Source organism: Podarcis liolepis (assembly GCF_965112155.1).
Source record: "Podarcis liolepis genome assembly, chromosome: 4".
In the NCBI taxonomy this organism is placed as follows: Eukaryota; Metazoa; Chordata; class Lepidosauria; order Squamata; family Lacertidae; genus Podarcis; species Podarcis liolepis.
In genome coordinates this window covers 26421684-26443416 of record NC_139558.1, presented here as the reverse complement: position 1 = coordinate 26443416, position 21733 = coordinate 26421684, and the positions used below count along the sequence as shown (strand labels likewise).

At 42.9% G+C, this 21733-nt stretch overlaps 2 long non-coding RNA genes across 2 annotated transcripts in view; one reads left to right on the top strand and one right to left on the bottom strand.

The window, feature by feature from the left end:
• The window catches only part of LOC310706075, a 524112-nt gene that overhangs the window by 102741 nt on the left and 399638 nt on the right, over nucleotides 1–21733 (bottom strand). The window lies entirely within an intron of this gene.
• LOC310706080 overlaps nucleotides 5228–21733 on the top strand; it is a 216255-nt gene continuing 199749 nt past the window's right edge. Inside the window, exons 1-3 of the long non-coding RNA XR_014525648.1 lie at nucleotides 5228–5312; nucleotides 6722–6857; nucleotides 21514–21651. This is a non-coding gene — a long non-coding RNA (uncharacterized lncRNA). The remainder of the gene's footprint in view (nucleotides 5313–6721; nucleotides 6858–21513; nucleotides 21652–21733) is intronic.

The window sequence follows — 21733 nt, the reverse complement described above, 5'->3', positions numbered from 1 at the left end:
GACATTTCCATTCTACCTTAAGGAACAGGCATGTGGAATTGTTGCATGTCACATGTCTGTTTACATTCCAACACAGTATGCTGGGAGCTTCCGTTTGTGTATAGCTTTTGCTTTTGCTGTTCTCCCTGAGACGACATGAGAGAGATGACATGTTTCTTTGTTCTGATTCATGTTTAATAAATCTGACTTCACAAGCCTCACACCTATTCTGTGTGTGCAGTACACTCTGCTAATAGCATGCCCTGGCTTTGGAAGTCCGGGTCGCTGATTTACGTCAGAGCACGGGCCGATGGAAGAAGACGGCACAACTGGGGCCCTCTGCATGTCGACAACATGTGTATTCTCTCTGTTTTATCCTCACAACCACCTTGTGGTAGGCTGAGAGACTGTGATTGGCCCAAGGTCACCCAATGAGCTTCATGGCTGAGTGGGGATTTCAACCCTGGTCTCTCAGGTCCTCATCCAGCACTGCAGTAGGTATATTTAGGAGCTAAGCATATCAAGGGAGACCAGACCGGAGCAATTTAAAGAGGTTTAGGAGAGTCGTGTGTGTTTGTGTCTGGCTTGGAGGATTGGAATAGGAGAACTTTGGCCAGTAGTATGTGGTAGTCCTTTCATGGATCACTGCCTTGCCATGGTGAAGGGGCTTGAATAACTCAGAGAAGCTATGAACTATGCTGAACAGGGCACCCAAGATGGACAGGTCATAGTGGAGAGTTTTGACCAAACGTGATCCACCTGGAGCAGGAACTGGCAAGCCACTCCAGTATCCCTGCCAAGAAAAGTCCATGGACAAAGACAATGCGGGAGGCAGTGGAAGACAGGAGTGCCTGGCGTGCTCTGGTCCATGGGGTCACGAAGAGTCGGACACGACTAAACAACTAAACAACAACAACAAATGTGATAGTCCTAGCCTTGAGCTTTTTATTGTGTTACTTTAGAATAGGGATGGGAAAACTGTGTCACTCCAGATGCAGTTGGACTCCAGTTTCCATTGCCCCTGGTCAACATGGATAGTAGTCAGGGATGACGAGAGTTCGACTGCAAGAACATCTGGATAGAGAATGGTTCTCCAAAGCGAATGAGGAGAAAGGAGAAGACAATCCCACTTCCACATGGTACACAAAGGGCCATTACCTTCCTGCTCATTTCCTCAATCCACAAATGTGGGTGCAAGTTAAAGCTGTTTAAAACGACTGTGCAGCATTCTGTAGATGTGCTTGCAAGCCTATGGTATTTTTATAGAGCATCTGCATTGCATTTATCACAGCTCCAAAAGTCATGGAAGGTTACCATCTTGGCACATATGTGGACAACGCATGAAATCACTCCTGGCTGGGCTTTTCTGGGGGCCGTCAGGTGGTGAGCGTAAGGTAAAGCTGGCTCCCATATATTTTACATCAGCCTCTTACCATATGTAGACTCGAATAACCATACCGCACGGAAAGGTTGCTAGGGCAACTCTGCGTGGCTGCAGCAACCACCTCCATATTTTTGGCAGTAGCCTCTCTAATAACAATTATTAGTTCCGCTTGTGTCCCGTGGTCAAATCGGCTCTCAAGTCAGCACACAATGATAAAATCAGTACTAATTTTTTTTAAAAAGCCCATTCAATGTAGAAATCCCTATTAAAAATCAATATGAAATGACCATAGTGCTAAAAATCTGCAATTAATAAAAGCAGAGAAAGAGAACCAGAACCACCAGTGGAAGACTGTGGTTAAAACTGCAGTGCTAGGGCCACTTGAAAGACCTACAATAGCTCCCAGTACATTTCTGAACACAATTCAAAATGTTGGCACTGACCTTTAAAGCCCTAAATAGCCTTGGCTCTGAATACCTGCAGGATCATCTCCACCCTTGTTGTTTAGCCTGGACACTGAGGTCCAGCTCCAAGGGCTTTCTGGTGGTTCCCTCACTGCAAGAAGCGAAGTTCCAGGGAACCAAGAACAGGGCCTTCTCAGTAGTGGCACCCTCCCTGTGGAATGCCTTCCTTTCAGATGTCAAGGAGCTAAGAACAACACAACTTTTAGAAGGCATCTGAAGGTACCCCTGTAGAGGGAGGTTTTTAAAGTTTGATCTTTTATTATGTTTTTGTATGTGCTGGAAGCTGCCCAGAGTGGCTGAGGCAACCCAGTTAGATGGGTGGGGTACAAATAATAATAATAATAATAATAATAATAAGGCAGAAGATTCCACTGAGCACAGCAGTATGTACTTCTAAACAGGCAAACACAAGACCAGGGTGTAACTTATGAACAAGGAAATCCCATATGCTAACCTTGGCACTGTCATGAACTCAAAGCTGTAGCTCAGTGGCAGCCCACATACAGTGCATGCAAAAGCTCTGAGGTTCAATCTCTGGTGTTTCCAGTTCAGGCAGAAAGAGACTAATGCCAGAAAACCTGGAGAGATGCTGCCAATCCGTGTTGACAATACGCAGCTAGATGAAGTTGCTATAACGCAGCTTCCTATGTTCATAACTCAGCAGGTGACCTCAAGAAAGGTTTTACTGCTCAGCTTCAACCCACCACCGCATATGCAAGATAAGAACTGGACCTAGCTCACAGATTAAGGAGAGAATGTATCTGAAATGCTTTGAAGGTCTGCTGATGATATTACCCCACTTTCTTCAAGAATTGCATGAAGCAGGCACCAACATGCAATTACTAGGAGTGCAGCCTTTCTCTAGGTCAATGGTTCTCAAAGCTTTTCCTCTGGGCCACACATTCAGGATAAAAATTTGCTTGCGCCGCACCGATTTTTTTTATTGATAAGAAATACAGTGGTACCTCGGTTTAAGAACAGTCCTGTTTAAGAACCAATCGGTTTACAAACTCCGCAAAACCGGAAGTAGTGTCCCAGTTTGAGAACTTTACCTCAATCTAAGAATGGAATCTGAACGGTGGAAGGGCAGGCCTCATTAGGGAAAGCGCACCTCAGTTTAAGAACGGTTTTGGTTTAAGAATGGACTTCTGGTTCAGATTAAGTTTGTAAACCAAGGTACCACTGTACACTGGAAAACAAAAAGGAACAACTCCCAGCAGTGCTTGATTTATAACATAGAACACAACTACTTTGTAATATGATCACGGGACATCCAGATAAAACAATGCAGCTACATAAGAATGAGAATCACTCCCTGAATATAATATGGATTGTCCCTGAATCTTCCTACGCTTGCCAATGTGGCATGCCATACCCTTTGGGAACCACAGATAGTTCATGACAATGTGGGGGCAATGCTATGGCAGTGTCAGAAGCCAGGCTGTGATGCTGGCCATTATTATTGCACAGTGCCCCCTTTGCCTTTGAAGGAATCTGTTACTGTGAAATCTCTCCACTTCAAGGAATTAAATCTGAAGGAGTGCACAGGGAATACAGTTTGGCGACAATAAGTGGATATTTGTCCCCAATGGGCAATTGGGGGGGGGGGGAGATGTCTTGACATAGTCCTAATTTGGTGTTCCCTGCTGGCCATTGCCTCCATTTTGTGAAGCAGCCGAAAACAGCTCTACAACGAGAAATCTCTTTGCAGATTGCAGGGGCACGAGCAGACCTATTATTAAGTAAAAATAATTTAAATTGCCCTCTTTGAAACACTAAGCTAGCTCATTGCAGCAAGTTATTTTGATCAGGCTGCTCGTTTCTGAATTCTCTTGGCAACAGCACTGAAATAGCTTCCCCCTGGGAATAAAGACCAATCTGCACTAACAAATTAAAAATGTGTTAAAAGACAAAATAAACATACGTTTTGGGGGGCTAGACTTTCATCTCTGCAGTGGTGTTGCAAATCATCTTGTAAACCTACTGAATCTGCTAGTCAGGTAAATACAGAGAACACAATATGACTAGTCATTCCTTGTTTAATGTCCAGTGGAAGCATTGTTGCTTTCAAAGCAGTACAACCGGGTCATTCTTCAGTCTAGTAAGTAAAGAACTGTCACCATGTACAGCCTTCTGCATCACATCCCACACCAGAGACAGTCAACATGGTGCCCCCAAGATATATATGTGTCTATAACTTCCAGAGTTTCTGACCATTGGCCATGCTGGCTGGGACGGAAGTGATCCCCAAAACATTTAGAGAGCTCCAGATCCCATCTCCATCATACCTCTGAATACAGGCTTTAATGGGTTCTAGCTAGGATTTTATATGCCTGTTGTCTTTGTCCATGGAGTTTTCTTGGCAGGGATACTGGAGTGGCTTGCTGGTTCCTCCTCCAGGTGGATCACGTTTGGTCAAAACTCTCTACTATGACCTGGACCATAAAGAAGGCTGATCGCCGAAGAATTGATGCTTTTGAATTATGGTGCTGGAGGAGACTCTTGAGAGTCCCATGGACTGCAAGAAGATCAAACATCTCCATTCTTAAGGAAATCAGCCCTTTGTGCTCACTGGAAGGACAGATCGTGAAGCTGAGGCTCCAATACTTTGGCCACCTCATGAGAAGATTAGACTCCCTGGAAAAGTCCCTGATGTTGGGAAAGATGGAGGGCACAAGGAGAAGGGGACAACAGAGGACGAGATGGTTGGATAGTGTTTTCGAAGCTACCAGCATGAGTTTGACCAAACTGCGGGAGGCAGTGGAAGACAGGAGTGCCTGGCATGCTCTGGTCCATGGGGTCACGAAGAGTCAGACACGACTAAACGACTAAACAACAACAACAGCTAGGCTTTGGTTAGCTTCTAACCTCTGATTAATCTAGTTCCTGCATAGAACTTAGTCCTTTTTCTTTATTTTATTTGTAAAAGTATTTATAAACTACCCACTTGTATAAAATATATCTGGGTGGTGTACTTCAGTGTATACAAATGCAACAACAGAACATAAAAATGGCTGTCTCACGTCAAACCGACAAACAATAGGCCTGTTGGCATGAAAAGGTCTTCAGAGATGCCTAAAAGTCAAAAGTGAGGTTCTGTGCCAAATCTCTGCTGGAAAAGAGTTCCACAGAGGAAGGGATCAGCAACACTAAATGCCCAATTTCTAGTGGAGGCTGTAAAATGGAGAACAACTAATGGTGCTCCTCCATTTTTGTGCCTCGTTCTCAGAGCACTTGAGAATTTCAGTCAGTGTGAAGTTTTGAGCTCAGCATATTGTTGTGAAGTGGCTGAAAGTGGTGTGAGTGTTTTCTTCCTTTCTTTCTACTAAACATTTTTCCTGGAGCCCTGCGGCCTTTCTGGCTTCCTGTACTTCCTGATCTAAAAAAGCCCCGCGGGTGGAGTTATTTCATGAGGTCTTCCTTCGGGCTTTAACTGAAAGCAGGGGCTGCAGAGCACTGGTTGCTGGTGAGATGATTTGCAGAAGGTAAGAAAAGACGCTTGCAAATGCTTCTTGGAGACCTGAAAAGCAAGCCGGGCATGACAACAACCCATGATAATTTCTACTTTTTAAAATGTTCCCTTTGATAATTAATTGATGGAGAATACACAGTGCTATAGAAAATGCATAAATAAGTAAGGATGAAAGGTGTCAAATGTTTATGACACCATTACGTTCTGGAGTGAGGAAAAGAACAGTCCATGACCATGAATGTCGTGGCTTCAGTGGAAGGAAAGTTAGGACCCAGACCAATATCCTTTTTTGCCTTGGTTTTATGTTTCTTTTTATATCATTTACATTTTTACTCGTAAGCTGCCCAGAGCACTTTTTGTTATTGGCGGGTATATACCGTAAATACTATAAATACATGAGTGACAAGAGGTGCCAAGCTTGAATTTGGAACCATTTGCTTAATGCTTCAAGATATGTGTTGTGCCCATGAGCTACAAGGATTACTTGTCCGAATCATAGGAACATTGGGAGCTACCCTATCCTCTATCAGTGGAGGAGACCTGGGACTTTCTACAGATCTACCAACAGGGCTACCTTTCATCGGGTGACCTAACTTGAAAGGAAAAGCAGGGAAAATGCTCTTCCGCTGAGCTATGGCCCTCAGATCAGATGAAGACCCGTCTAGTGCAATATTCTGTTTCTAACAGAACCCAACCACATGCCTCTAAACCCTCTCAAGGTTGTGAAGACAATGAGCTGCCCCTGTTGTTTGTCTCCAGAAACTGGTGTTCAGATGAAGACTGGGTGGCAGCAGGAATCCTCTAATAGAGAGAGAGACACGGACAGGAACACACACAAAGAAAATGCTATGGGATGTTAATATAAATCAGTTTATTTATTCTCCAAATTTCATGTTCTTTGTTTTTCAAGCTCTCACTCTAACAATTTCCCTTTCATGTGTTCAGTGCCTTTTTTCTAAAAAAAATGTTTAGGGGAACTCTCATTTTGACTCAAGAAAATAACCATTTTATAGTTTAAATCGGGGAAAATAAATACAGTAGATGGACAGAAGTATGAAGATTCACAAAATGTTTGGAGGTATGTGTACCCCAGCATCCCCTCAGAAAAGAAAGAACTGCATGTGTTTAATTAGAAGTCCTTTGACCTCAAATTAAGATATCACGTGAAGGTCTTTATTAACCTGTTCACATAGGCATGGAGATAGTCATCTTACTATTGTAACTCCAAACTACTCCTCGCTCAAACACCGAAGTCCACAATGTAACGGTATATTTCATCCTGCCAAAGCACCACTGTGCTACTGATGCCTGTCTGTGTTCAAGAATGCGAGAATAGTAGTGGGCATGCCTTTGGGATTCCCTTAACACATGGATGATGCCCACTTTTCCATGAATCGTATCCCCCTCTCTTTTTTTTATCAGGGAAACAAGCTATCTACATGTCAGACTTCAACCTCTGAGAGAACGTTAATGGTCCCTGCCTGATGAGATCATCCGAGGAACTGACTGCGGCAGCTTTCTCCAACGTGAATGGTGAAACCAAGACGACGTGACTTCAGTAAGTAATATTACGGTGAGGCAGGGTGAGGGAATAACATTTCCCAAGTGGAAAGCTACATTTCAAACATCATTATAGAAATATTGAAAACTTTATAGCCTTGGTGTAATGTTTAGGCCGGAGCTTACAAATCTTCACTCATACTGTCTTCACTTGCGTAGCAAACAACAAAAAATACCCCACAAGGGCCTGTGCTGACCAGAACTGCATTTCCAGACATATTTTTTATTATTATTCAAAGCTGCCTCTTTATAGTAAAGGGGGGGATTCTCTGGGGGTCGTCATTGCTGCCAGCTTTGCTGCCTCTTTCTACAACCGCAGCACTGAAAACGAGCTGTTTCATGACAACCGGTCTGGCTCATTGCCTCCTCTTTTTTTGTTTGGGGAGGTGGGCTGGGGTGAGGGTAAAAAAGACTGCGTGGATCATCTTTCTCCCTGTTCAGAACTGTGGAACATTCCTGTGGTAACTGCTGCAATTCTTACAAGGAAAATAAATGATAGGAGGAAAGCACTTAGTGTGTGCATCCCTTAGGGGTGAACTAATGAAATCTTAACATCAGGAGGGACAGGAAAGAAATGTTTTGTGTGTTCAGTACAGCAATCAGCAACTTTTCTCAAGAGCATTCACGGTCTGTGTCAGGGATATGGATGAACTGATGGGCTATGAGCATGATCTAACCCCAAAGGATTCTTTTCCTTATCTCACCCACGGTTGCCCTGCCACATGATAAGATGTGGCAGAGTATTTTTCTGCAGTCTTTTTTTTTTTAACAAGGAAAAAAAATTCCAGTGTTGTGTTTTGGTTTTCATATGCATTGCTCAGCTATGCATAAGCTCACATGCTCCAAACTTTTCATTGCTGTTGTTCAAAGGCAGTATCTTTATTATGGAGCTGGGACACTTGTAAATATGCACCTATCTCTCCCCTGATCTGCTTCTCCTTTGGAGCAAGAAGGATAATAATAATAATAATAATAATAATAATAATAATTTATTTGTACCCCGCCCATCTGGCTGGGTTTCCCCAGCCACTCTGGGCGGCTTCCACAGAGACCAAAAATATACTAAAATGTCACACATTAAAAACTTCCCTGAACAGGGCTGCCTTAAGATGTCTTCTGAATGTCAGGTAGTTGTTTATCACTTTGACATCTGATGGGAGGGCGTTTCACAGGGTGGGCGCCACTACCGAGAAGGCCCTTTGCCTGGTTTCCTGTAGCTTTGCTTCTCACAATGAGGGAACCGCCAGAAGGCCCTCGGCGCTGGACCTCAGCGTCCGGGCAGAATGATGGAGGTGGACACGCTCCTTCAGGTATCCTGGACCGAGGCCATTTACCTGAAGGCCGAGGAAACTGCATCCTTGCTTCCTAGGGAACCAACCAGGGGTATGCAGATCGGAAGATTTTTCCATGTGTTCATTCATCAGTCCATTTTGTCCTGCTTGTACAAAGTGCTGTGGATTTTTGAAAAACTGCACAAAAATGTCCACTGCACAATTCTCTTGGGAATTATAGAGACAGAACTACCTAAATTGCATAGAAATGTATTCATGTATGTGACTACAGCGGCAAGAATGTTACTTGCCCAAAAATGGAAAGAAGAAGAAGTTCCAGCAAAGGAAGAATGGATACAAAAACTTATGGAATGTGCATAAATGGCAAAACTTACTGGGAGAGTAAGAAATCAAGATAACAAACTTTTTATAAAAGAATGGAAATGGTTTATTGAATATTGACAGATAAATTGTAAACAGATAAAAACACTGGCAGGATTATTGTATAACCTGCAGCTACATAAGAGTATATATATAAGAGCATATATATATATATATATATATATATGCTTTCGTAGATTTTCACGGGTACAGGAATGCAGGTTTTGGTGTCTTCGGGTGTCTTCCCGTGTAAGAGTTGGGGTGTCTAGGCGACGTTTCGACGAGGTCTCACTCGTCATCTTCAGGCTGGTGCTTTCGGCTTCTTGTTACTGGAACAGAGCAGGATCTCAGTGTTTGAGTTCCTATAAATACTGTTGAGGGGGTGTGGTGTATAGCCTCCAACGTTCTGGGCAGAGAGGAAGTTCCCAGGTTAGTGTGCCTTTTCTTCTTTTGTTCCTTAATTACTTGAGGGATATCTTGAGTGATTTCTTGAGTGATATTCTGAGTACCACTTAGGTGGGTCATTAGGTGTGGATTAGTTGCTAAAGCTTTCGTGTCTTGACCTCTTGAGCTTGTGAAGAGTTTTTCTGAGAAGATGGCTGTACTGCACTTAGTTGTGCTCTGGCTTGGCTTCGTGTATAGGGGCGAGCTGTGGTTTTGTGCCCTGTGCCAGCCAGATCTGTGTAGGGATTGCAGGGGGGTGCAGCATCCGGAGGTGCCACTATGGTTTGGCTACTGGATGGTGTCTGTAATTTATCTGTGGAGAGGGTCTGGGTTTGGGTCTGGTGTGGTTGATTGGTGATGGCGTTCTGTGTGCCTCTGGTTCTGGTGTCGGTTTTTGTGGGGAGGGCTAATTTCCAGATGTCTGGCAGGCGGGACGTGTCGTCACGCTTGTTCATGTTGTGAGGGTGTTTCTCTATCTCGATGGCTTCCATGATTATTCTCTTGTGGTGATGTTCCATGTTAAAGAGCAATTTCAAAACAAATACAATCCCCCCGAATACATCCTGGACCTGACCAACCACTGCCTAACCAACACGTACTTCATCCACAATGGACAAAGATACAAACAGATAGAAGGAACACCTATGGGATCACCCCTCTCACCGGTCATCGCAAATTTGTACATGGAACACTTTGAAACCAATGCTTTAGACAAGTCAGAACACAAACCCAAACTTTGGCTCAGATATGTTGACGACACCTTTGTAATTTGGCCACACGGGAAAGAAAAACTAGATAGCTTCCTCACACATCTCAACAGCCTACACCCCAAAATACAATTCACTATGGAAATAGAAGCCAACAACCAACTTCCCTTCCTTGACGTCCTAATCTACAAAAAACCTGATGGCTCACTAGGACACACTATCTACCGGAAAAAAACACACACCAACCGCTACTTACATGCACAATCACACCACCACCCTGCACAAATAAACTCCGTAGCCAAGACTCTCATCTCCAGAACCAAACGCCTGGCTGACAAAGACCACTTGACAACTGAGTTACAGAATCTCTCAAATGTGTTAATCGCCAATGGATACCAGCAAAACAGGGTTACGAAGCTAATCCAAAAAGAAACACCCCCCAAAAACCAAGACACAGAAGAAAACAATGGCATGGCCCTCCTTCCTTATATCAAGGGCACTACAGATAAAATTAGCAAAATCCTCCATAAACACAATATCAAAACAGCCTTTTGCACCAACCAAAAAATAGCCAATATCCTCAGAAACCCCAAAGATAAAATCCAGTTGGAAAACCAAGGGGTCTATGAAATACCCTGCAAAGTCTGCCCAGCCACGTACATTGGACAAACAAACAGACGAATAAATGCACGTATCGCAGAACACAAGAATGCCGTCAAAAAAGAAGAAAAAACTTCCTCTCTTTTCCAACACATGAAAGAAACAGGACACGAAATTAATTTTGCAGATTCCAAATTGCTCTTTAACATGGAACATCACCACAAGAGAATAATCATGGAAGCCATCGAGATAGAGAAACACCCTCACAACATGAACAAGCGTGACGACACGTCCCGCCTGCCAGACATCTGGAAATTAGCCCTCCCCACAAAAACCGACACCAGAACCAGAGGCACACAGAACGCCATCACCAATCAACCACACCAGACCCAAACCCAGACCCTCTCCACAGATAAATTACAGACACCATCCGGTAGCCAAACCATAGTGGCACCTCCGGATGCTGCACCCCCCTGCAATCCCTACACAGATCTGGCTGGCACAGGGCACAAAACCACAGCTCGCCCCTATACACGAAGCCAAGCCAGAGCACAACTAAGTGCAGTACAGCCATCTTCTCAGAAAAACTCTTCACAAGCTCAAGAGGTCAAGACACGAAAGCTTTAGCAACTAATCCACACCTAATGACCCACCTAAGTGGTACTCAGAATATCACTCAAGAAATCACTCAAGATATCCCTCAAGTAATTAAGGAACAAAAGAAGAAAAGGCACACTAACCTGGGAACTTCCTCTCTGCCCAGAACGTTGGAGGCTATACACCACACCCCCTCAACAGTATTTATAGGAACTCAAACACTGAGATCCTGCTCTGTTCCAGTAACAAGAAGCCGAAAGCACCAGCCTGAAGATGACGAGTGAGACCTCGTCGAAACGTCGCCTAGACACCCCAACTCTTACACGGGAAGACACCCGAAGACACCAAAACCTGCATATATATATATATATATATATATATATATATATATATATATATATATGGAAGATAAATAAATGAGTAAGTTAAGTTAGTTTGAATATGCAGAAGATATTAAAAATAAATTTAAGGAACCACAGAAAGAGGGGGAAGGAAATCAAGTTTTAAAATGTCAAAATGATTGTAAAATCGGTGAAATGTATATATCTGAAAAGTATATATGTATATGTATATGTGTGTGTGTGTGTGTGTGTGTGTGTGTGTGTCCATTGCTTTCTTATACCCATTTTGGCACATTTATTTAAGCCCAGAATTGTATTGCCATGCTGTGCTGGCTAGCTCTATCTGTATTTAGTTTCACATGAATGTTTGGGGCAGAATTAATATACGGATGTGGTTTCGGATACAGATGTCATACAGTATATCTGCATTGTGTCACTTTCTGTGGTACTTGCACCCAATTTCTTCTTCAATAGACTGTGTACACATGATACTTTCAAAGCACATTTGAAACACATTTCCCTCCTCAAAGAATTCTGGTCACTGTACTTTGTTAAGGGTGTAAACTACGATTCTTAGGATTCTCTGAGGCTGTTACAAAGGTTTATAATAGTGATTTAAATGATCTGGATGCTATCTGGACGACCCACAACTTGAAGGCTTGCAGTATCCCAGAATTCTTTCAGTTTTTTGGATATCTTCAGGGATTCATGGCTTTTTAAGGTGTTGTTTATTCAGAACTTTCTGGACACAGGGATTGGGTGATGTGGTATACCGGGTCAGTTTAATCATAAGATTGTGTGTGATATAGGAAATATCTCAATACTTTTATCTATTTCTACAGTTGAGAGCACCTAAAATTCACTACTGATTTGTGAAATCTGGCCTATCATTTGTGCTAAACTGAGTGAAATATAACCACACAGTTCTGTTCCCCTGAGGAAATAACTAAATCTACATTTTTTAGAATTTGTCTACTTAAATACACCATCTAGCAAAAGTGAAATAATTGGCTGTGCAATTTTTCTACCAATTATTATGCATTAAAATCTGAACTAAATCCAGTGAGCAACCTAATTACTTAATTGCCCAAGAGAGATTCCAACCTTGTGGGTAAATTATTAACTCCCCCTCACGCCCCATATATTTACAAGGGATGCCATAAAGATTGTGAACTTTGCTGGGTTTTATGTATTTTTTATTTATTTAATAAAGCCACTGCTGGGTTCTTATACATAGCACTGTGCTTCTATAGTTTTTATAATAATGTACCATAAAAAAGCACTTCAGGAAAAGATGCATAGTAAACAAACAAATGTAATAGTGTATATGCTTATGTACATAGTATAACTACTATTCCACTTAAGCAGGAGACAGATAGTTGTCCTCTCTCTTTCTAAAAATAATTTCCTAGAAGTTAAAATTCTCCTTTCTCCCCCTTGCTCAGTTTGCCACACTGATCAGGCCTCTGAACAGCTCAGAAATGGAAGCGCCGTTCCCCCAGTGAGTAAGGTGTCAATAGATCAGTCCCATAATAGCCTGGGAGACAACTGCGTCTCGATGGGGCAGAGTCATTCATTCTGTTGAGGTCATGGGAGTAGTATGAAAAGAGGAAATTAAATGTACTCACCAAAAAAGATACATTGAGATAGTTAATAACGTGACAGCTACTAATAATAAGGAAATTCACAGTTCAGGCTGACCTTAAATGTATAGCCCAATAAGGAAGCGGTTAAGGAGACACCCTGTTGTGCCAAGATATTAGAAGTCACCCTTAACTATAAATTTCCTTGTTTTTACTAGCTTAAGTTACAAATGAAGTATTCTTTGAACAGCTCTCCTGTTTTTGCTGAATATTCAAGACTGGGCTTCTTGGGGGAAGAAAATTGGTGAAAATATAAATGCATAGCTGTTAGTTAATAATTATGCCCCATCTTTAAAATGAATTGTTGTTGTTGTTTAATTGCTTAGTCATGTCTGACTCTTCGTGACCCAATGGACCAGAGCACGCCAGGCACTCCTGTCTTCCACTGCCTCCCACAGTTTGGTCAAACTCATGTTAGTAGCTTCAAGAACACTGTCCAACCTTCTCATCCTCTGTCATCCCCTTCTCCTTGTGCCCTCAGTCTTTCCCAACATCAGGGTCTTTTCCAGGGAGTCTTCTCTTTTCATGAGGTGGCCAAAGTATTGGAGCCTCAGCTTCAGGATCTGTCCTTCCAGTGAGCACTCAGGGCTGATTTCCTTCAGAATGGATGTGTTTGATCTTCTTGCAGTCCATGGGACTCCCAAGAGTCTCCTCCAGCACCACAATTCAAAAGCACCAATTCTGCAGTGATCAGCCTTCTTTGTGGTCCAGCTCTCACTTCCATACATCACTACTGGGAACAGCAGTGCTAAATTGTATATATGCACCCTATATGTATGGATGCAGTGCTGTGTTTCACCTATTCTAGAGCAGCCAGTTTACACTGGTTGTAATCAAACTGGAATAGAATTCTCCACTTCCTGTTGCCCATTCCATTTCGTTCTGACGGGCCTACTTCAGAGATGCTTTCAAGGAGACATGGGTGGGTGGGAGAAGGAATGGGAAACTTTTCTTCCTCCCAAGTTAACCTATCTTGGGATTCAAATCAATGGCTTCAGGTTTTTTAAAAAATTGTTTTCATTAAAGATTTTCTTGACTTACAAAAGTACATACAGTGTCTCTGCTTTCCGTTCATAGAATCTTTTCTACATTTCAGTTATATTCGATGTCAGACACACCAGTGATATAGACCGTATAAGGTTAGGAAAGAAGAGAGGCAGGGGAAGAGAATAAGGGAGAGAGACCGTTCATTCTTTTACATAGTATATGTGCAAGGTTTTTGTGTCACTGTCACATTGGTAGGTTCTCTTTCTATTCATTTATTAGTTTTCATTGGTGGCGAGAGAGGTTGGGGGGGCCCAGAGCATGGTTGGTTGACTTCAGTTGGCTGATGTGAGTTTTGTGTTTGAGGTGGAGGGTGGATGTTCAGTAGATTTATTGCTTTATTGTTCGGCGCCCAGCCACACTTCCCCTGGGAGCCTCTGTAGATCGTAAAGCAATTAGCAGAATTACACAGCGTCCATGTTGAAAGGGCAGTAAACAAGTCCCACATGTTACTTCTGTCCTACTATCCCTTTATTTGCTCAAAAGTAGCATATTTACAATCAATAACAGCCATCAGATTCAAGCTGCATCTTCTCCCTCTGTTTGCAGCTACGCAACAAACTGCTTTTGCAGTGGAGGGGTCGGTCGGTCACGTTAGCTATATTGATTCGTATGCCATTGGTGGGTTCTTGTAGTAGTACAGTGGTACCTTGGGTTACATACGCTTCAGGTTACATACGCTTCAGGTTACACACTCCACTAACCTAGAAATAATGCTTCAGGTTAAGAACTTTGCTGCAGGATGAGAACAGAAATTGTGCCCTGGCGGCATGGCAGCAGCAGGAGGCCCCATTAGCTAAAGTGGTGCTTCAGGTTAAGAACAGTTTCAGGTTAAGTACGGACCTCGGGAACGAATTAAGTACTTAACCCAAGGTACCACTGTACAGTCAAAACTCGGGTTAAATATGCTTCAGGTTGAGCATTTTCAAGTTACGCTCCGCGGTGACCCGGAAGTAACGGAGGGTGTTACTTCTGGGTTTCGCCGCTTGCGCCTGCGCAGACGCTCAAAATGATGTCACATGCATGAGCGGAAGTGGCAAAACGCAACCCGCAGACACGCAGTCACATGTTATGTTCTACTCAGGATGCGAACGGGGCTCCGGAACGGATCCCATTCGCATCCAGAAGTGCCACTGTAATGATAATAATAATTTTATTATTTATGCTCTGCCTATCTGGCTGGGTTTCCCCAGCCACTGTGCGTGGCTTCCAGCACATACAAAAACATACTAAAACGTCAAACATTGAAAACTTCCAGATACAGGGCTGCCTTCAGATGTTTTCTGAAAGTTGTGTAGTTCTTTATCTCCTTGACATTGGATGGAAAGGTGTTGTTGTCTTGTTGGGCTGTGTATGTAATGAAGGGGAGCCACAATGGAGTGAAGGCATACTTTTTTGTTTGCCCCTGTGCTAGATAATAATAATAATAATAATAATAATAATAATAATAATAATAATAATAATAAATTTATTATTTATACCCTGCCCATCTGGGGTTAAAAGCTTCCCTAAACAGGGCTGCCTTCAGATGTCTTCTAAAAGTCTGGTAGTTGTTTTTCTCTTTGACATCTGGTGGGAGGGTGTGGGTGCCACTACCGAGAAGGCCCTCTGCCTGGTTCCCTGTAACTTGGCTTCTTGCAGCGAGGGAACTGCCAGAAGGCCCTCGGCACTGGACCTCAGAGGTTTCAGTTTGCTGATTAGTTTTTCTAGTAGGGCTGTTTTCAATACAGTTTGGTACCAGTGGTCCATTTTCACTCCTGACATGTCTCTCCAGTGTCTAGTTATGATGCTTCTGGCTGCTGAGAGTAGGTGAGTTATGAGTTCTTTGTCATGTGAGTGTGTGTTATTGTCTTGGAAAATGTTCAATAGGGCTAATTCTGGGGTGGCTTCTAATACCTGTTTCGTTATTTTGCATATTTCTTGTATCAACGGTTTTCGTTAACAAGATTGTGCATGCAAGATAGTCTAAAGTCCTCAATGCAGCACTGCTTCCCCCGAGCCCAGAATGCTTGTATGTGAACACTTGGTCCATGAGTGCATGCAGTCCCTTCAGGAGGAAGGGCAGGATATAAATCCAATCAATTCAATTTCAGAGGCCATGATTGTTTGTGGGAACTATGTGACACAAAGCTCTAACAATCAATAGGAGTTCATCCAACTAAATGTGCTTTGGATCCAGATGCCAACCATCTGTGCGAAATATCTTACTATAGAGTGGGGTCAATCAGAGGGATGTGTTTGAATTAGCTTTAAGGCAGCCTTATGGTAATCACCCACTTTCAATCGAAAGTGGAAGTATTGTTTGTTTGCTGAAGCTGTTCTGCAGTTTGGACTACATTCAAGGACAATGTTTTATTTAGCTGATATAGTTTAGGGGTGGAAGACGATCTGAATTTCCAGTTACAACATAGGCAGGAAAAAATGTACTGAAATCAACTATTTTTAATTGTTCTACGCTAGTTTTAATAAACTCAGGCACTGTGTTTGGGATGCAGTGGACTTAACCATTGGATGGTTGCATGCCAAAATAAGATAAAAAGCAAAAAGCAAAATGGTACTACAATTAATCTACAGCTATGTGGGTTAAATCACAGAGCCTAGGATATGCTGATCAGAAGGTCGGCGGTTCGAATCCCCCGACGGGGTGAGGTCCCATTGCTCGGTCCCTGCTCCTGCCAACCTAGCAGTTTGAAAGTACACCAAAGTGCAAGTAGATAAATAGGTACCACTCTGGTGGAAAGGTAAACGGCGTTTCTGTGCGCTGCTCTGGTTCGCCAGAAGCTGCTTAGTCCTGCTGGCCACATGACCCGGAAGCTGTACGCTGGCTCCCTCGGCCAATAAAGCGAGATGAGTGCCACAACCCCAGAGTCGGCCACAACTGGGCCTAATGGTCAGGGGTCGCTTTACCTTTACTTTATGAACAGTCCAGTAGGGCAGACTAGGTATTCTCACTGCATCTCTGCTGTGCCCATTTCTGTAAGCTCAACTTAGATGTGTGGAAACAGATAGATTACTATTATTATTTATTGATTTTGTCGGTCGCATTATCTTACCCAAGGCAACTCAGAGTGACTTACAACCAACCAAACAATACCCTCCCAAAGGCATGCAGTATACGGGAGAAACAGGGCTATGTTTTTCAGTAGAGAAGTTAGGCATTTATTACTATCTTATTTCTATCCTGCCTTTTACCCAGAAAGATATTCAAGACCATAAAAACTTTTTTTATAAGATATTTATTAAGATTTTCAAAATATTACAAAATAAAAAATAGAAAAAATAAAAATACAAAATAAAAATAATTAAAAACAATTCAATCTTTCCATTACTTATTTTTCATTAGCTTGTTTCCCGGACCTCCTTTTTTGTATTCCAATTCAGTTTGTTGGTTCAGCAAATCCTTCCCCTCTTTGTTTATCCTAATCTTTAATCTTAAAATATTGTAACATTAAATCTTTACCTATTAGTAATCCATTTTTCATATTCCCTTATAGTATTGCAGCTAAAAACCACTTAGTTTCTATCCAACATCATTCTAACATTCATTAATTTTACAATATTTCTGTAAATAGTCTTTAAATTTCTTCCAATCTTCTTCCACCGACTCTTCTCCCTGGTCTCGGATTCTGCCAGTCATTTCCGCCAGTTCCATATAGTGAATCACCTCAAGACCATAAAAACTGGGCCTTTTCCCATCCCATCTGACATACACCTGCACAACTTGGAAGGGTCTCAGGACCTCTGAAGTGGGATAGTGGTGATGGAATAGGTCTTATTTTTGCTTTTGTTTATATTAAAAAAAACCTCAGCAGAGGCAATACCAGATCACATGATGCATGGTGGCTCCACTGCTGCTGCCTTGAACTATTTGTTTGAGCAGGCAGCAAGGAGAAAGAAGTTTCAGCTACAGAAGTTGAAGAACAGAGCTGCACCATGGCCTGCCCTGCGCTCCATAAGCGAGCATCCTGGCACCAGGTTCACTTGGCTGCTAGTGTGGAAGTCAGATTCCCCTACCAGCACAGTTAGCTTATATATGTGGAATTGGGAAAGGGCACCATCTTGTCCTCTGGACAGCAAAATATCGTTGTAAAGTGATAATTTGCTTTCCCGCGTTAGGAATCACTGCGCTCATCTTCCACTGCAGCGTCTTCCTCTGTTCCCAAAGCTGCTTCTCCACACTCTCATGCTGCGTACCAAAACATAGTGAGAGAAACTCTTTTTACGGTTCCAAGAATGTCCCCATAAGCATTGCCTGATTTCCATCTTGCTTCTGAATTCCACCTCTTGGCTTATGTGTGTGCCCATGCCACTGCAAGGCAGGCAACTGAATTGTAAAATACACGCTGTTGCTTATAACAACATCCTCCCTTGTAACAACTTGGTGAACTTTAGTGATAGAGGGCACTCGGTATTAGATAGCTGGGTCTTCTCTCTCACAGAGTGTACTTCTGTAGCTATACTCCCATATAGCTAACCTACATTAATAATTTTATAATAATAATTTTTTATTTATACCCCGCCCATCTGGCTGGGCTTCCCCAGCCACTCTGGCCGGCTTCCAAAAAAATATTCAAATACTGTAATACATCAAACATTAAAAGCTTCCCTAAACAGGGCTGCCTTCAGATGTCTTCTAAAAGTCTGGTAGTTGTTGTTCTCTTTGACATCTGGTGGGAGGGCGTTCCACAGGGAGGGCACCACTACCGACCGAGAAGGCCCTCTGCCTGGTTCCCTGTAACTTCGCTTCTTGCAGTGAGGAAATCGCCAGAAGGCCCTCGGCGCTGGACCTCAGTGTCCGGGCAGAACGATGGGGGTGGAGACGCCCCTTCAGATATACTGGATATACTGGACTGAGGCCGTTTAGGGCACCGAAATGGATAAAAACAGCAATGCTGCATGATTGAATATTATTGTCAAATATGGAGGCAGCCCTCTCCAAGGAGAAGATGGGAAAATCCACCCAAAAATGAGAACATTTTTCACAGTGTGTTTTGGCACACATCAAAAGAAAGAGATCTGTGTAAAACAATTGGCTTTAACCGATGTTTGCAGACCTATTTGATTTTCACAGTATGAAGAAAGAACGGGGTAAGCCTTAGTATTAATTACCATTTGCTATAAGTGCTGCCGAGCAGGTGGGAAGGTGTCGTTCAGCTGAGCCACTACAAATTTGCGACATATTTGAAGCTTATTGCTCTAAATCACTCGTTCTGAAGGGTGGGGGTGGGGGGCTATAGTTATTGGCTGTGAATTAAGTAGCATAAAGTCACAGCCATGGAATTCTGCACAGTTAGATGGGGCTGAGCTGGAGAAGCAGGTGAGTTTAATGACTCTTAATATATTAAGAAAAATAAAAGTACTTTCGGGAAGAATGTGTTAACCCCCTCCTGTACAGCATCTTTCTAATGCCAGACCCATTCATATTAAGTGGGTCTTACATTGCAGTGGGATGGGGGTGGGGAGAGGTGGCAGTGTTTGGATGCTCTGCGCTTTGCAAATGCCATTTTGCAAGCTGTTCTCTGAAGCCACCCCAGCTCCTGACTGGATCCTAGAATGTCCATTTTTTTTGGTCTGGCACTCTGGCACGAGTCAGCAGGCTTGTGCCAAAATGTCAGATCGAAAGACACTCATTTATTTGGTCTCAAGCTCTCGTGAGAGTCACCTGGCTCCTGCGAGAGTTTGGGACCAAAAAAACAAGCACCCCAATTTTGATCAGCAGGATGTTGGAGAGTATGTTAAAGGGAGCCCCAACCATGCTACACTAGTCTGATAGTGGTTCAGTAGTCTACCCTAGGTACATTAAGAATGCACTAACCCACTTACCTAAAAGTAAGCCCCATTGAGTTCAATGGGGCCCATGTCTGAGTGGACATGTATAGGGTCCTGCTACATCACCTTGCCAACAAAGGTCCGTATAGTTAAAGCTATGGTTTTCCCAGTAGTGATGTATGGAAGTGAGAGCTGGACCATAAAGAAGGCTGATCGCCGAAGAATTGATGCTTTTGAATTCTGGTGCTGGAGGAGACTCTTGAGAGTCCCATGCACTGCAAGAAGATCAAACCTATCAATTCTGAAGGAAATCAGCCCTGAGTGCTCACTGGAAGGACAGATCCTGAAGCTGAGGCTAACAGGACCAGTGGTCAGGGATGATGGGAACTGTAGTCCCAAAACATTTGGAGGGCCGATTTTGGGGATGCCTGCACTAGATATTGTATAATAATTAAATTCAAAAGAACAAACCCTGCCTGCAGGTTTTACAATATAAAAATAGCTGAAATTGTGAAATACATTTAACTTATGTAAATAGGTCACTATGATTATATAAATGTTGGTCAAGTGATGGTTGTACTTAAAAATGTTGTACAAAAATCAAAGACAAACTTCTCCAGGTTGCAGTCTTATAGTATAAAATTTGTTAGGGAGGAAAGTCCAGGCGAGGCAGTCAACCAGGAAAAGTTGGGATGATTAAAAGTGTATTGAGGAGGTGTGAAAAAAGAGGATACAATCTGACACCAGGTGGAATAATAGGAGCTGCAAGGGTGAAGGATGCAAGCAGGCAATACAGAGAGCAATGTTTGGCTGAACTAGAAGGCAGTTAAGAATATGATCCATGCAGAGGGATGGAGAAGGAAGAGCTAGTGAGAGAAAGCAAGATCATAAAAACCTTTGACAGGAAGTACACACAGCTTAGAATGAAGATGAGAAAAGAAAGGAAGGTTGTAAAGGGTGTGGTACAAAGGAGACATATAATCTGAATGATGACCAGAAAATATCATTAGGAACATAGGAATTTGAGCTATACCTGGTCAGGTCATTGGTCCATCTGGTTCAGCTTTGTCTACACTGGCTAGAAGCAACTATCCGAGATTTCAGAAGGGTTTCTCCCATGGAGTTGCTGGGGATTGAACCCGGGATCTTTTGCATATGCTCTGCCACTGAGCCACACTCCATTCCAATGAAGTAGCAGTAGCAGAGAGCCTGAAGAGTAGAAGCAGGAAGACCAGCCAAAATCATCAGTGGGGGCAGGTAATAAGAAAATGAGCTAAAAATGTTGATAGTCTATCACTATCTGTCAATCACTATTTTTAAATCAATTACAAGACTTGGAAAATTGGAGAAATGGGCAGAAAGTAGAGAACTCCATAATTCCATGGACCAGAGCATGCCAGGCACTCCTGTCTTCCACTGCCTCCCGCAGTTTGGTCAAACTCATGCTGGTAGCTTTGAGAACAGTATCCAACCATCTCGTCCTCTGTTGTCCCCTTCTCCTTGTGCCCTCCATCTTTCCCAACATCAGGGTCTTTTCCAGGGAGTCTTCTTTTCTCATGAGGTGGCCAAAGTACTGGAGCCTCAGCTTCAGGATCTGTCCTTCCATGCTTTAAGAAGAACCACTAACAACATTATCCAAAACAAGATAAAGTGATATTGAAAGGGAGAGATTGCTTATCCTTTTGCCCACATGTTATGGCTGAAGTGTCCATAACAGGCCACCACAGAAGGTGCCAAAGCTGTCTAAGAAGGCAAGGTGTTGCCGTCCCTCTCTATGGACACAAAAGAGGGATGTGTGTTCCTAAGGCAAATTTTGAAGGGTCATCTCATCTCATCCTCTTCATTTCTCTTCATCAGAAACAACTGGGGTTCTATACAGTGCGAGCTCTTTGGAAAGGTGAGCTCATAGTCTTCTAGACAAGATCAAGAGTTGGAAGGGAATAGAGACTGAAACAGGAAACCATGCACCAAAGGTCAGGCAGAAGATGAGTAATGGTAAGTGACCTTTTGTTATCGAAACTCCCAAGTTCATTTCCTTAGCCACCGCTCCTTTCCTACCTTCCCATCACGAGATGCA